At 39.2% G+C, this 13,838-nt stretch overlaps 1 protein-coding gene across 2 annotated transcripts in view; it reads left to right on the top strand.

Moving 5' to 3' along the window:
• RASA3 (RAS p21 protein activator 3) overlaps positions 1 to 13,838 on the top strand; it is a 145,452-nt gene that overhangs the window by 30,319 nt on the left and 101,295 nt on the right. Inside the window, exon 1 of one of the 2 annotated variants that reach the window (XM_044428588.1) lies at positions 10,966 to 10,999. The exons of the other annotated variant lie outside the window; for it this stretch is intronic. The gene's annotated coding sequence lies outside the window, so the exon portion shown is untranslated. Of the gene's footprint in view, positions 1 to 10,965; positions 11,000 to 13,838 lie in introns of those variants that run through there. 2 annotated transcript variants of the gene reach the window in all.

A 13,838-nucleotide genomic window follows, 5' to 3' on the forward strand; every position in this document is an offset into this window, starting at 1 on the left:
ACAAGTAAGTCTGATCAAAGTGGAACCAAGGCAGTCTTCCTGTTGCTTAGGCAACCTCTGAGATTTTTATAAGCTAAGCCTTTCGGATATAATCTTGCCTTCTTTACTTGTCTTGTTTTTTCTTTTGTAAATTGCCTGTTTTTTAAATTTTTTAATTTGTTTTGTATCCTGCTTTTTTGTCAAGAATAATGGTACTCAAGTTGGCTTTTGATTATAAATAAAACTAGATTAAATTTAGTGATAAATGCATTAACACACAACAATAATGGAACAAAAATGGCAACCAATGCAGCAGCTCTTCTTAAATGCCAAAGGCCTGCTTGAAGAAAAATAGTTTCTCTGGCCTCCCTCAGTAGGAATTTTCACAGCTTGGGAATGACCACTAAGAAGACAATGTAGGTAGGTGTGTAAGGGAACAGGCAGTCTTTTAGGTAATCTGGTCTCAAGCCATATAGGGCTTTCCATCACTTTGAATGATGCACAGAAGGAGACCAGTGACCAGTGCAGCTGTATTAGCAAAGGAGTCCCACACTTCCCAGTCGAGAGTTTGTCTGCAGCCTTCCAGACCTGCTGAATGCTCCGAACAGCTTTTGACAGCATGCCCATCGTGAGTGCATTACGGTAGTCTCAATAGAGTGCATCTAAGGCATGTGCTGGATGTCTTGAGAAACTTGCTCAGTAGGTTCGGTTGCTTTGCCCAGAACTTGGGGATGATACACAGTCTGACAAGTCACCACCTTCAGACTCACTGTGGTTCAAATCACACACAGGGTCCAAAGTAACGATGCGTCGCTTCTGAGTCATTGTTTTGTTTCTGCCAAAAGTGGGGCGGGCTACCTCAGCTGCCATCATGCCACATCATATTATGTGGCTGAATTGCACTGCTGTGTAGGCAAGAGTCACAGCTGTGGCCAGCATTAGTGGAAAAGCCTTGAAGCATCTGTTGGATGCTTCTCCCACACACGCCTGCTTAGGGGCTGAACAAGCCATTCTTTAAATCACACACGGTGGAGCTATACGTTACTGGGTTACTTACCTCTGTAGAATTGTGTGCAACCCTGATTCAAATTGGGACTGTGGCGAGCAGGGTGGGAACACATCTATGGACTGCAGGGGAGACTTTTTTCTTTTTACCCAGTGCCCCCATTTTGGGGAGTGAAATTCTGGCATGAAAACAGGAAGGGGGAAGCTTCCATCCCCCTTCCCTGTTGCTGTGGTCTCAATTCAAATCACACCCATGCAGAATTTCACAGAGGTAAATAAGCTTAGTAAATTGAGCTATGTGTGATTTGCCTAATGTTTATTATGGTCCTGCCTGACCTCTGTGTGTGAGAGAAAGCTGTGGGGGAGGGGAGACTCTCTCTCTCACTGAGACACACTGTGTATGATCCATTAAAAGATAAGGGTTTGAAAGGCCATTGTAGCACACAGTTAACTCACTGAAATCAATAGGAACCGATTGCCCATTGGCTTGACTGTGCCCATTTTTATAGATAGTCTGGAATGGCTTAAATTCAGCTACCTCTGATTATTATGGTACCATCTGTTTCTTCCTTCTCTTGAGATGGTATCTAGCTGTAGTAAATAAATCCGGCTGGAGCATTTAATAAAGCTTTTAGTAATAAGTTTATCTTGAATACTTGATAAAGTTAGATTTACATTGTTGGACATGGGGGAGATTGTATAGAGGCTCAGTACCCTGAATTTAATTGCATTTAGTAGAAGAAAGTTGACATCCATTTGTTATAATTGAAACAAGAAAGTTAAGCATAAGCCTTGGCAACCACATTCCTGTCCATGTGGACTTTTCTAGAATTTACTCTCCAGTTTGAGGCCTTGGTGCTGCAGAATGATGGACAGATTATGGGGCTTCAGTTTGCCAGGACATTTTTCATATGATGACAGAACAGAGCTACCACATTCTCAGCTTGTTAATGGTTTATGTTTTCTTTGTGACACACCCAGATCAGAAACGTTTATGCTTGATTCTATTTTTAGTGAGCACTTAAAGGAAGCGAAATTGCAGTCTCTTTTGGACATGCAGGCCATAAATTTGTTTCTTTTGCTGTCTAGATTATGTATTCTACTTTAAATTTGGCACTTGCTTACAAAAACGTCCACTCTTTTGCTTAATGTAGACTTGAGACTACACAATATGTTTGGGGTTTCTTTTAAGCTGTGTATTAAATTGGTTCCATCTGTCAGTCATTAAGGGATCCCATACACATTCTGTGTGCTTAAAATACTGTTTCACCAAGTACACGTCTAGCTTTCCCTTTTGGGTCAATAGTTTCAGTAGCTTGGAGTGCAATCCAGTGCATGCTAAGACCAAATAAAGGGAGGGTCTTACACCCCATCTGTGCAGGCTGAGGAATGTTGGGACATTTTTCTCTCTAAACAGGAATAGGATTGCATCTTTTAAATTTAATTGTAGGAACTAATTGCTGTGAAAAAATGATCATGCAGGCCAGCAGTAAATCCCAGACACTTTTAACATCTCTTTCCATCTTGAAGGAAAATGGTCAGATGTTCATAGAAACTATCTGTACATTTACGCCAATATACATACATGTCAGTAATTCATTATATGATGTCACACATTGTTTATGCTTGATAGCTTCCTTGGAGGGTGTCATCTGTTTTGAAATGTATGGGTGTTCCTATGTACAGTAATATAATGACATGCAGAGGAAATGTAATGCATGAAGGTTACTATGCACTTTAAAAGTTAGCTTGGCTTTCCCTTGCAGCAGACTTGATTCATTTTCCTAGCAATGCACAAATACACTGTGGAACCCTATGGCATAGGATGCGATGAAAGTAATTGGGAGAAAGACCAAAAAATTTGTAACACTCATTGGTTCAGCTGGTGTCTGGCACCTTCATGTTGTTTTTCTTTTTGAACAACCCAAAGCAGCTTACATCATTCTCCTCCTCATGCTCTTGGTCTTATCCCCACAACAACAACCATGTTAGGTAGGTTGGGCCGAGAGTCTGTGACTGGCCCAGAGTCACCCAGATGGTTCCATGGCTAAGCGCCTGAGTCCCAGTGCAGCATTCTAACTATTGCACCATGCTGGCTCTCTCATGTTCTCTCTCTAGAAACAACATTTCTGCTGTTATAGAAATGTAGGTCACTTCTGCCTTCCCATACACAGTATCCTACCTGCTTATCCAGCAGGGCTATGCAAAGAGTGGAATGTGAGTCCTACGTGTGTCCTAATAGCCAGTCAATGCTGTGGGGAACTTCGAAGTGAGAAGCTTCATAGGAATAGACCATGAAGATGTGTCCTGATGTGGCCAATTTCTTTTGCTGCCTTGTAGATCCAGTTTCATCAACCAAAATTCTTATGATCAGGTCAGCTAATTTGTAATTCCTATATTATTGTGATTGCTACCAGTTAATAAAAAGTGATTACTGTGTGATTAATCCAGTTGGCCAACCACATGTGATAGCAGTGTTTTGCTGGTAGCAACCCTAATATGGAATTCACTCCTGGTAGAGAGCTTTACACTGATAGTGAGACCCCAGAAAAACAAACATAATTTGTGTAGGCTTTTGGAGTATGCTGTGTTTTAGATTGATTATATGGGTCATTGTATTTTATTATTAAGTTTTATTTCTAGTCATGCTTTCACTGTTGGTTTACTTATGTGGTGTAGTGTGTTTCATATGCTAGTCATCCTGAGCTTTTTGTGAGGAAGGATAGGATGGGTAAAATAAGTTACTTAATGTAAAATTATTACCTAAAAGTTTCTCATAGCATTTTGCTTGGCTACTTTTTAGTAGTGGATTACCTATCATAAAGTATTTAAATGGCATGTTATATAACCAGTTATGGTACATGCATGTGCACATACACAGAATACATAACCAGCCATAATGCACAACAAAAGTGCAAGTAGAGGGTATAGAAAGTGGCTTAATAAACATTGGCACTTCTCAGCACATTAAAAAACTTCATCAAGTATACTGAAAGGGTGTACAGGCAATCCTTGAGTTACAAATGTCCAAGTTATGAACAACCCGTACTTATTAACAAACTATCATGAAATCTATTAATTTTTTAAAAAAATATTGCTGAAAATCATCATTACCAGGGGGAGAGAGAGAGCGAGAGAGAGAGCAAAAGGGGAGAGAGGCCTCCAAAGCATCACCATAGAGAGAGAGGAAGCAAAAAGGGGAGAGAGGAGGGCCGCCAAGCATGCCTACCTGTCCCATCCATCTGCTGCGGGAAATCTCTTCAGCATTTCCTTGGTGCAAAGAGGAGGTGCTAGTGAGTTGTGGGGCAGGGTAGAGCTACTTGTGGTTTTTCCACTTTCATGGGGGTCCTGTTCCCCTACCTCCCACAAATGTGAATGGCTGGCTATACATGAGTCAATGTACACACAAATTTGACTTAAAGATGAATATCCATTTTCTCCAGAATGGAACTCATTCATAACCTGGGGACTGCCTGTATACTTAATTCTTCTACAGAGTTAGATTTGTATGTTCAGACTTCCACTTCTCAAAGTTTTCAGCCATAAGTCTTATTGTACTTAAACATTCCAACTTTTTCTGCATTCTTTGAGCATAACCTCCATGTTACATACTGAAAGAATTAAAGGTTTTATGGAGCTGTGACAATGGAGGTGGGAATCCAAGTGCAATTTTTGCTGCCTCTGCTCCCCACTTCTTGTAACCACTTCTTGTAACCACTTCTTGTAACCACTTCAGTGGCTTCTCTGCTGAGGGTGCACCAGGTACAGTGAAAAGGGAGTGCTTTGGGAAGGGGAGGGAGACATGCCAGGATTTTCTCAATTTAAGAACCTCTCCATTGCCTTCTTTACCCACTGCATGCTAAGTTAACAAGATGGGCTGAGAGCCTTTCTAGCTAAAAAATGTTACACCTGGAAGTACAGGATGCAGTTATAGCTCTTATGGGGACATTGGGATTTTAAAATTGGCAAGAAAATGTTTGGCTGGCCAGTCTGGATACACAGGAAAGTTGTTACTTGGAATCAGCCTGTTGGTCTTGATGATATTTTTTTTTTCCATCTCTGCTTTGCGGGCTAAATATAAATTGTCAGGTACTGCTACATGGCAATACACGCAACTGAAGCATTTGTTAGAGTCTAGGTTTGGTTTGGCTGCTTTTATTTGTATTTTTTATTTTTGCTTCTTTTTCATGGTGTGGTTTGGTTGGTTTTGTTTTGCATAATGGAAAACAAAAAACAAAGATTTGCTAGCAGAGCTTTGAATAAACAGAGAGCTCTGAGTCCTTTATCTAGCAAGCATCAGCACTTCAAGATCACACCCTTAATATTTTGTTCTGAGTAACAGTGTAGACAAGCACTACATGATTTGCTGGACTGAGCCAGTATTTCTCATATTTCCAAAGAGAACGAATTAAGATTTGTTCTCTCTGGTTCATATAGTTACTAAAAGGTACAATTTTCTCATCTATGGGAAATACATTATTTTTGCAGTTTAGAGATATAAAATATAGTTTGCATACAAGGACATTAACAACACAGTGCTCTTCATGTATGTTCAAAAATCAATCCCATCAAATTCAGCTTGAAACATCTATATTGAACAATTAAACAATAAAGTGAGTGTTCACATTATACTTTTCGTTCCTTGCTTAATGTTGCCCTTGATTCTGTTTTCAAAGAAACCACTCCTATTTATGTGTTATTGTCTGGTAGGAATCAGATCAATCTCTCTTTAATAAAAATCAATCTGAAGCTGTAGGATTATGTCATTTCCCTTCTTTATCCAGGGAACAAATTATCTTGTTTGAGGAAAAGAACTGGTACCTCAGATAATCATTTGAAGTAGTGATGTGCAGTGATATATGTATATTTATATATGTGTATGTCCTTACCACAAAATTCTGATTAGTCCTCTTAAAAATCCCATTTAAAGGGAAGCCTGAATTTTGACAGTTGTCAAAACTCTGTGCTCCCATAAATAGTACAACAAACACCTAGCCTTCCTCACTGCCATTCAACATGACTGGGTAGCACATTCTCAGGGTTATACTTGGGGGCTGGAATATACCTCTGGTTCAGGCATGATACATGCTGGGTAAAGTCCAGGGACAAGACAGCTCCATAGGCTCTCACAGTAGCTTCGCAAGCATTTCAGTTTCCCATTTTGAAAAGCCTTGGCAATTTGTTAAATCCTATGTTTAAACTTATTGAAACAGTTCTTGATATTTAAAATAAGAAAAAAGCTCTGCTGTTCTAGAGAATTTGTATAAAAGTACTGCTAGATTTGTTTTCTGAAAAATAATCTTAGGCTTCAAATTTTGTAGAATTTCAAATGTAGGATATATGTTGATCTTTCTGAATTAGTGCAAAAAAGTACACTTTAAACCTCTTAAAATTAAGGTAATCTAAATTCTGGATTGAAACTTGCTGCACTGATAATTGTATAAATTAACATGTATTTCCTGAGTCTAGGAATTTGAGGAGCAGGGGAAGAATAAGTCAACCTGTTTCTGTTTGTGTGTGTACGTGAGTAGGGGATTATAGAAAATCCATGAAACAAAAAAACTCTAGCTGTTGGCTTTCATTATATTTGGTATGCTGTATGAGTCAGGCTTGGTCTGAGGTAGTTTCTCGGATCAAGGCTGATGATCTTTCTTCTGTCACAAAGTTCAAATTAGTCACTCTTTTGAAATTTTGTATTAATAACAAATCACACAGCCATGTTATTTGGTGTTTGATTTGCAGTACGTGTTTGATTTTCTGTGCCTGCTGTTTTGAACAGAGGAAAATTATGCTCATATATAAGTAACCAGAACATGGTTTGGTTGCTGTTTTCACAAAAATATCCTTCTATTACATATCAAGTAGAATTTCTGCCTCTGCAGATCTATACTAGTGAATCTCTGTGCTATATCACAGACTATTTAAAATGCTCTTGATATAAATAAATCTTGATGTTCCTATTTAGTTGCTTCAATTTACAGACTTAGAGGTAAAAATATAAAAGGTGAAAACAGTGGTTCATGAGTACTGTGATCTATGCATGCTTGCTTGGAAGAAGGTCTATTTTATTTAGTGGGGCTTACTCTAAGGTCAGCATACATGGTACAGGTAGTCCACAAGTTACAAATGCTGGTGTTACAAATATCACATAATACAAATGGTCATAAAGCCTATTAATTTTTTTAAATTACTGTGGAAAATCATCCTCATCATAGAGAGAGAGGAAGCAGAATGGGAGAGAAGGAAGGCCTCCAAGGCATCACCATAGAGAGAAGAGAGAGAGAAAGTAATAGGGTAGAGAGAGAGGGCTCCAAAACATGCCTTTCTGCCCTGCCCATCTGGAGACCAAAATCTCATGGGCATTTCCTTGCTGCAAAGGAAGGTAGGGACTGGTGAGTTGGAAGGGTGGGCTTAGAGATATTTGTGGCTTTTTCACTTTCATGGGGGTCCTGTGCCCCTAAACCCATGAATGTGGAGGGAATATACAGGATCCAACTTACATGCAAATTCAACTTCTAGATGAATTTCCTTTTTCTCAGGAACAAAACTTATTCGTAACCTGGGGACTATCTGTATTGCAATTTGTGCCCCTACTGCTGCTTTTCTTGTCGCATATATACAAATGAATTGGCTGTCACTAAAAGGTGACTAGAGACCCTCTAGTTTTGGTCTCTTCTTGTTCAGCCCATGTACAATACAGGGAATGGTTGCTAGCCAGTGTTTGTCAAACCTGTTATAAGGAAATTATTTTAAATCGGGTCAGGCAGAATGGAAGTGGGATATAAATTCTTCCTGGGTGCCTCTGTATTTTATAAATATAACTTGAGAATAACTCCATGGTTGTGTTTGCTTCAGAAGTATTAGAGTTACTTGGGGTTTGCCAGAGCAACTATGTGAAGCAACTGTTCCCACCCAAATGCATTGGGTAGCTATAATTCAGTCAAGACCCTCCAGTCCCAGTTTTATAAGATTGCATGAGTTCTTTCCAGACTTAATCATGCTTGGAGACCTATTGAAATCAATGTTGCTTAAGTTGCTTAGACATGCTTAGAGACTATATTGAAATCTATAGAACAAGTCTTAACTTCTCTTATGATTTCAGTTCATCTGGTTTAAGCTTCACAATCCTGCCCTATGTCTCTTGTTCACAATATACACATCTGATGGAAGAAATACTGGTGTAACCTGAATGGACTGATGGCAAACATCACAATCGTTTAAGTGTTCTGCTATTCTGAGCCTTTACAGGGTTGTGATAATGGCAGGTTGATAAAAAAACAGGTGCAAAGGTTTGTTCAAATTCACTTATTTCCCAGCAGTGGCACTAACCATGAATTGAATCCATCTCTGTTCCACTGGATGTGGCATAATAAGCTAAGGAAAGGACTTACGAGAGTTAAATGGGAATATGCCACAACATATTTTGAAATTGCAAATCTTTGTTTCCACTTGTTTCAAATGAATGTAAGTTCTATTCATATTCAGTTTTTCAGGGCTGGATTCATATAATTGCCATTTATGGCCATTGCAACTATTTCTGGGTTGTCTGGTAATCTGAAATGTCAAATACCAAACAGCCTGTCTAATCAAGTGCAAGCCATACCCACAAAAAAGGAAAGCAAACTTCTCTACAACAGGCCTATCCCACAGTCAACATGATGAAAATATATACTTCCCTCATAGCTGCAGTCCTAAACTCATTTACTTGGGAGAAAGTGCAATTGAATGCACATGAGTAGAGCTTACCTATAAATAGGCATATATAGGTTTTAATTCACATTGTCACATATATAAGGATTTGCCTGTTTTATGTACAAAATCAAAATACCACACAGACTCTTTTTGTTGGTGATGCTCTGGGTGGCACTGGGTTAGCCTATCAGTTTTGGATGCTTCAGGAGTGATGGTTCCATTTCTGGTAGCCTGCTGTACTTCTCTGTAATAAAATATATCTTATTTGGGTCACTGCAGTCTAATTTTTGCCTGTTTTGATTAGGTAGTCACGACAAGGCAGGTGGCAGACAGCAATCATAAGAAAAATGTTTGTTAAAGTGAACTATTGACTGTAGGACAATTTTGTGGTGAAATAGCATGAGAGTACGCAAAAACTCTATCAGATTACTAAATTAAGCTTGATTAGTGAAAGCTTCTCAATATCCAGATTAACTCTGCTTTCCCATCTAAAACAGTATTTGCCTGATTTATTTCAGCTTCTGGTTGTTTTGTGCGTCTACTTGTGCAATCTAACAGATTTCACCATTTGGGGCTTCCAATTTGCAACCCGTTGATATCTATTGTTTGTTTGGGGGCTATTTAAACTACCTTTGCAAGTCCTGGTGTTGTTTTGGATTCATAGAACATGCTTTTCTTGTAAATGTAACAGAGCTGAAATAAGCATGTTAGAAGAAATGTCTGCCTGATTAAGAGAGATAAATGCCTTGTAGGAAAAAGGAATGTTTACCACAGCAGTTTTCTACCATGAAGAATGTAGCTGACAAGAGTGTCTATATACAGCTCTAGCTAAAGAAAAAACATGAGCAAAGAAAATAGAACAAGCAATAGTTCCCATGGCAGTTTTTAATGTCTTCATTGTAAAGTTTAGAGAAAGATTTGAAGAATGTAATTCTTGCTGGATCCAAAAAGGTAGTATATAGTAGTGGAACTAAAGTGATGTTGCATTTGATGTGAGATACATTGTATACACAAGCACAAGTGGATTTATACAAGCCTCTGTCTTGTGTAAGGGGGCTCTGATATGTAAATCAGTGCTCCTTCTCATATGTGATGAGAAGGATCGCTGTACCCCCCCCCCGCCCCCATGGTTGCACTTGGAGGAGTGAGTCTCCTGTATGCACTCCACACAGTTAAGGAGCAGGGTAGGGAGGATGGAATGGGTGGCAAAAGAGAGAAAGAAGGGAGTAACTCTGCCTTCTTGGCTCTGACTCTTCCCACCATTAGCTTCTGTTCCACTCACCACAAGCATGCAGCCCATACCAGATTACCAAATCTTGGCAGAAAAAGTTGCCAACCCATGCTGTACACATGTAAGTCAAAGGGACATATTTCTGTTAGGCATGCTTAGGATTGCTCTCTCACTCTTGCATTGTTTTAAGTATGTCCCCTGTGCTCAACAGGAACAAGTTGTGTGAAGTAATTTAAACTCGATTGGTCATATTTTGACTTTTCTGTAATGCCTTGTATTCCCCCATGGATTACTTTATTATATTTATATCCTGCCATTTTTCCTATCCAAACACAAGGTGGGTTATATAATCCTCCTCCTGCTCCCCAGTTTTATCCTCACAGCAACAATCCTGTGAGGTGAGTTGGGCTTAGAGTCTGTGACTGGCCCAAAGTCACCCCTTAGTTCCATGGCTGAGTGGGAGCTAGAACCCAGATCTTCTGAATCCCGGTTCTGCACTCTGAACCAGTATACCTCAGAAGCATTAGAAGTATGGCGGTAGTCTCACCAAGGCAGGAGAAACCTTTTGATGCTAGAGTGCTAAGACTTGGGTGTTATTGCACTCAGCTAGTGATTCTGCAAGTAACAATGCTGCTGCTCTGGCCCCAATCCTCACAACATTCCACCTACATTGCAACATTCCACAACGTGATTCAGCATAGGTTATTGGCCCAGTATGGCTGCAGTGACATCCATACTTTTTTTCTACTAGCTCATGATTTCTTCCTTAGTGATACAGATACATTTATTTATAAAACACAGCAGCATGCATTGTCATCACAAAGAGAAGTACGATAGCACTGGTTCTTTAGAAAATAGTGCAGAGTTATGAAAAGTATGAGTAAGTATTCCGCTTAATGGAATGCCCAGCTTGTACCACATACTTGCACACAATTTTATTTTTTCTTCGCTTCCTTTTAACAGTCAAAGGGATTGCGAGTGAAACTGCATGAATGTTGAAACTGAAGCTTCTCCTGAAGAATGTCTGGTGTTCCTTGCTCGTTCCTCTTGCTTGTGTGTTTCTGTCAGAGCCACTTGCTCTCTCTGACAGCAGTGAGTATTCAACACAAGCATCTCTGAGTGGCCTCAGACATTTACAGCACATCTGTCACCTTGATGTTAAGTGCCTCATGCATTCATAATCAGAGCTTCTGAGATTATCCAATGGAAATGTGGACAGGGAGACTATATTAATTGTATTTATTGTCACTCTCATTTATAATGTGCCTTTTAGAACATGCATCTCTCATAGAGGCTCACAATATAAAGCTAAAATGGAAGATACAGTATAAAAATGCAAAATCCTACAAAGAAATTGACAACAGAACAAAGTTGGAAAATGTAAATCACTTAATGACTGTCAGTTATTTTAAAATATAGGGCATTTGAATAAAAGAGTTATTACTTGTATGTAATAACAGTGGTAAAAATTAAAAAACATAGCAGGATTAAGAGAAAGCAACCCAAAAAAGACACGTGTGTGTGTGTGTGTGTGTGTGTGTGTGTGTGTGTGTATTCTCCATATTTATAGGAGTGGCAAGAGGTAGGATACAGTTGATGTAATGCCCAAAGGAAAAGGTGCATTTGCATGTCACACAAATTGGGTTTAGTTGTTGTACAAACCACCCATAGAGTACCCAGCAGATGATCAGGCTCACCTTGGGTTTTTGTCCTTTCCCTCCCTACCTGGTCCCAAGGGACTGTGCAGCAGGCATGTCCCCCTGCTTCCCCTTTGCTCAGCTTGATAGACCTTTTTCATGTGCTAGAACTTTTCTTTCTCCTTTATCTGTCTCCCCATTTTTTTCAGAAACTGCAAAGTTCAGTTGGCAGCTTATTTTCACAGTCTGTGTTCTGACATCCCTGGACAACCCTTCAAAGTGTCTAAGCAGCACAGGGTCATAGGACTTTTTTCCATCCCAACATGCATAGGACTGTGCCTTAAATTAGCATCCAAAGAAATTGATGAATTTTGCTAGACTGCCTGGTATATCTCCCTGTTTCTACCAGTTTTTCCTGTAGTCAGAAGCAACAGAAAAATACAATCTTCAGCAGTAAAATACCAATTATATAAAATGCATCAGTAGTGTTTAGCATGGATTAAATCTGATATCTTCATCCTTCCTGACTTAGAGAAGATTCACTGGCAAAGGTGAAGCCGCCCCGAGGCTTCGGCGAATGGGGCGGCATAAAAATGTTTTAAATAAATAAATAAATAAATGTAATATTTAGAAATAGTAGCAGGTTGAAACTTTCCTCTCTTAGATGTATTCTGTTTTGCTGAGCTCTGTGGGTGGCTGATTAATCCTGGGAGTTGTAGGACTTTTTCCACCTAAACATGTATAGGATTATAGGAGAGCCAGTGTGGTGTCGTGGTTAAGAGCATGGGACTGGGACGCAGCTGATCTGGGTTCTACTCCCCACTCAGCCATGGCGCCAACTGGGTGACTTTGGGCCAGTCACAGACTCTCAGCCCGACCTACCTCACAGGGTTGTTGTTGTGGGGATAAGATGGAGGAGGAGATGTAAGCTGCCTTGATCCCTTTGCAAGAAAAAGGCAGGATATAAATTGGAAAATAAAAAAATTACACCATTACTGACTACTAATTTGGGGGAGCCTTTTCTTTTTCTGGTTTTACTAAATGAGGTTGCAGGCCATTTTTTGCTCATGAATATCAAGTTCACTGCTCTGCTAAAAACTTGTGAATTAAAAATCATTTTAAATCACTGGTGTTTTGTTTTGCTCATGCCTACTTGTTAGAAAAAGCCTAACACGCACTGAATGTGCTCTTGGAACTTTTGAACAAGTGGGAGGCTCCATTAGAAACCAGGCAGTAAACTGGGTGCTTGCTCTGGTACATGGAAGCAAAGAGATGCGCTTTATCAAAGCAGTTTGCCACTCTGTGCATTGGAAGATACCCAGAAAGGCTCCTGGGGGCAGCTGTTTTCTGAGAATGCGGGAACATAATGTGATTTATTGTTTTAATTTTTTTAGCTATACCCCAAAAAGAATATTGACTAGATGGAACATGGGTCTCATCCAGCAAGGCAGTTATTACAGTGACCGCATTTCTGAACAGAATCCTCATGAGAATAGCATTTCAAACTATGTCTGTAGTCAGAAGTGTTTGAATGCAAGCTGTTTGGATCAATGTTGAATGTGAGCCATATATTTACAGACACTTAAAATTAATTACTTGAATTTCCTGTCTCAAACTGTTTCTCTAAAAATAACCTTTGCCCAACATAGTCATGTTTAATATCAAAAGAGGAAGTGTATTTTCCCCCTTAAATGAGGGAATTCCTTAAAAGGAAGTTGAAAGAAGGGTCAGGAGGGTCAAATCTGTTTAGGATGCTTGAAAACTTTTTAACATTTGAAACCATTGCAATAAATGCTCATCTAGAGTGCATCAAAAAATAAAGGTACAGAGAACTCCAAGAGGATGCCAGTGTGGTTATTCAGGAAAGTCACAGAAACCATAAAAACCAAGAGTGTTTCTTCAAATGGAGGGAGACTTGCCACAGTGAAGATAATAAAAAGAACAGATTCTAGCTCTACAAATGAAAACTAGAGATGGATCAAGGAAAACAAAATATATTAAAGCTCTTGTTATTAAAAATTATTTAGAATAATTTTAATGTATCAGATTAAAAGTCAGAATCCAGACAGGGAGATAAGTGGACTGCTAGCAATTCAGTTGAGAAATCTTCAATGAACCCATGTGAAGGAACAAAATGAATTGAATCACCTTTCTTACAAGGAAAGGCTAAAGCATATGGGGCTTTCAAGTTTTAAAAAAGATAACTAAGGGGATAGTGCTTATAAAATTATGAACTATCCTGTAAGTATATAGGAACATATTTTTCCTCTGTTGTAATGCTGTAGTCTACAGTT

The sequence above is a fragment of the Varanus komodoensis genome, unplaced genomic scaffold, assembly GCF_004798865.1.
Source record: "Varanus komodoensis strain SLA01 unplaced genomic scaffold, ASM479886v1 scaffold2, whole genome shotgun sequence".
NCBI classification, from domain to species: Eukaryota; Metazoa; Chordata; class Lepidosauria; order Squamata; family Varanidae; genus Varanus; species Varanus komodoensis.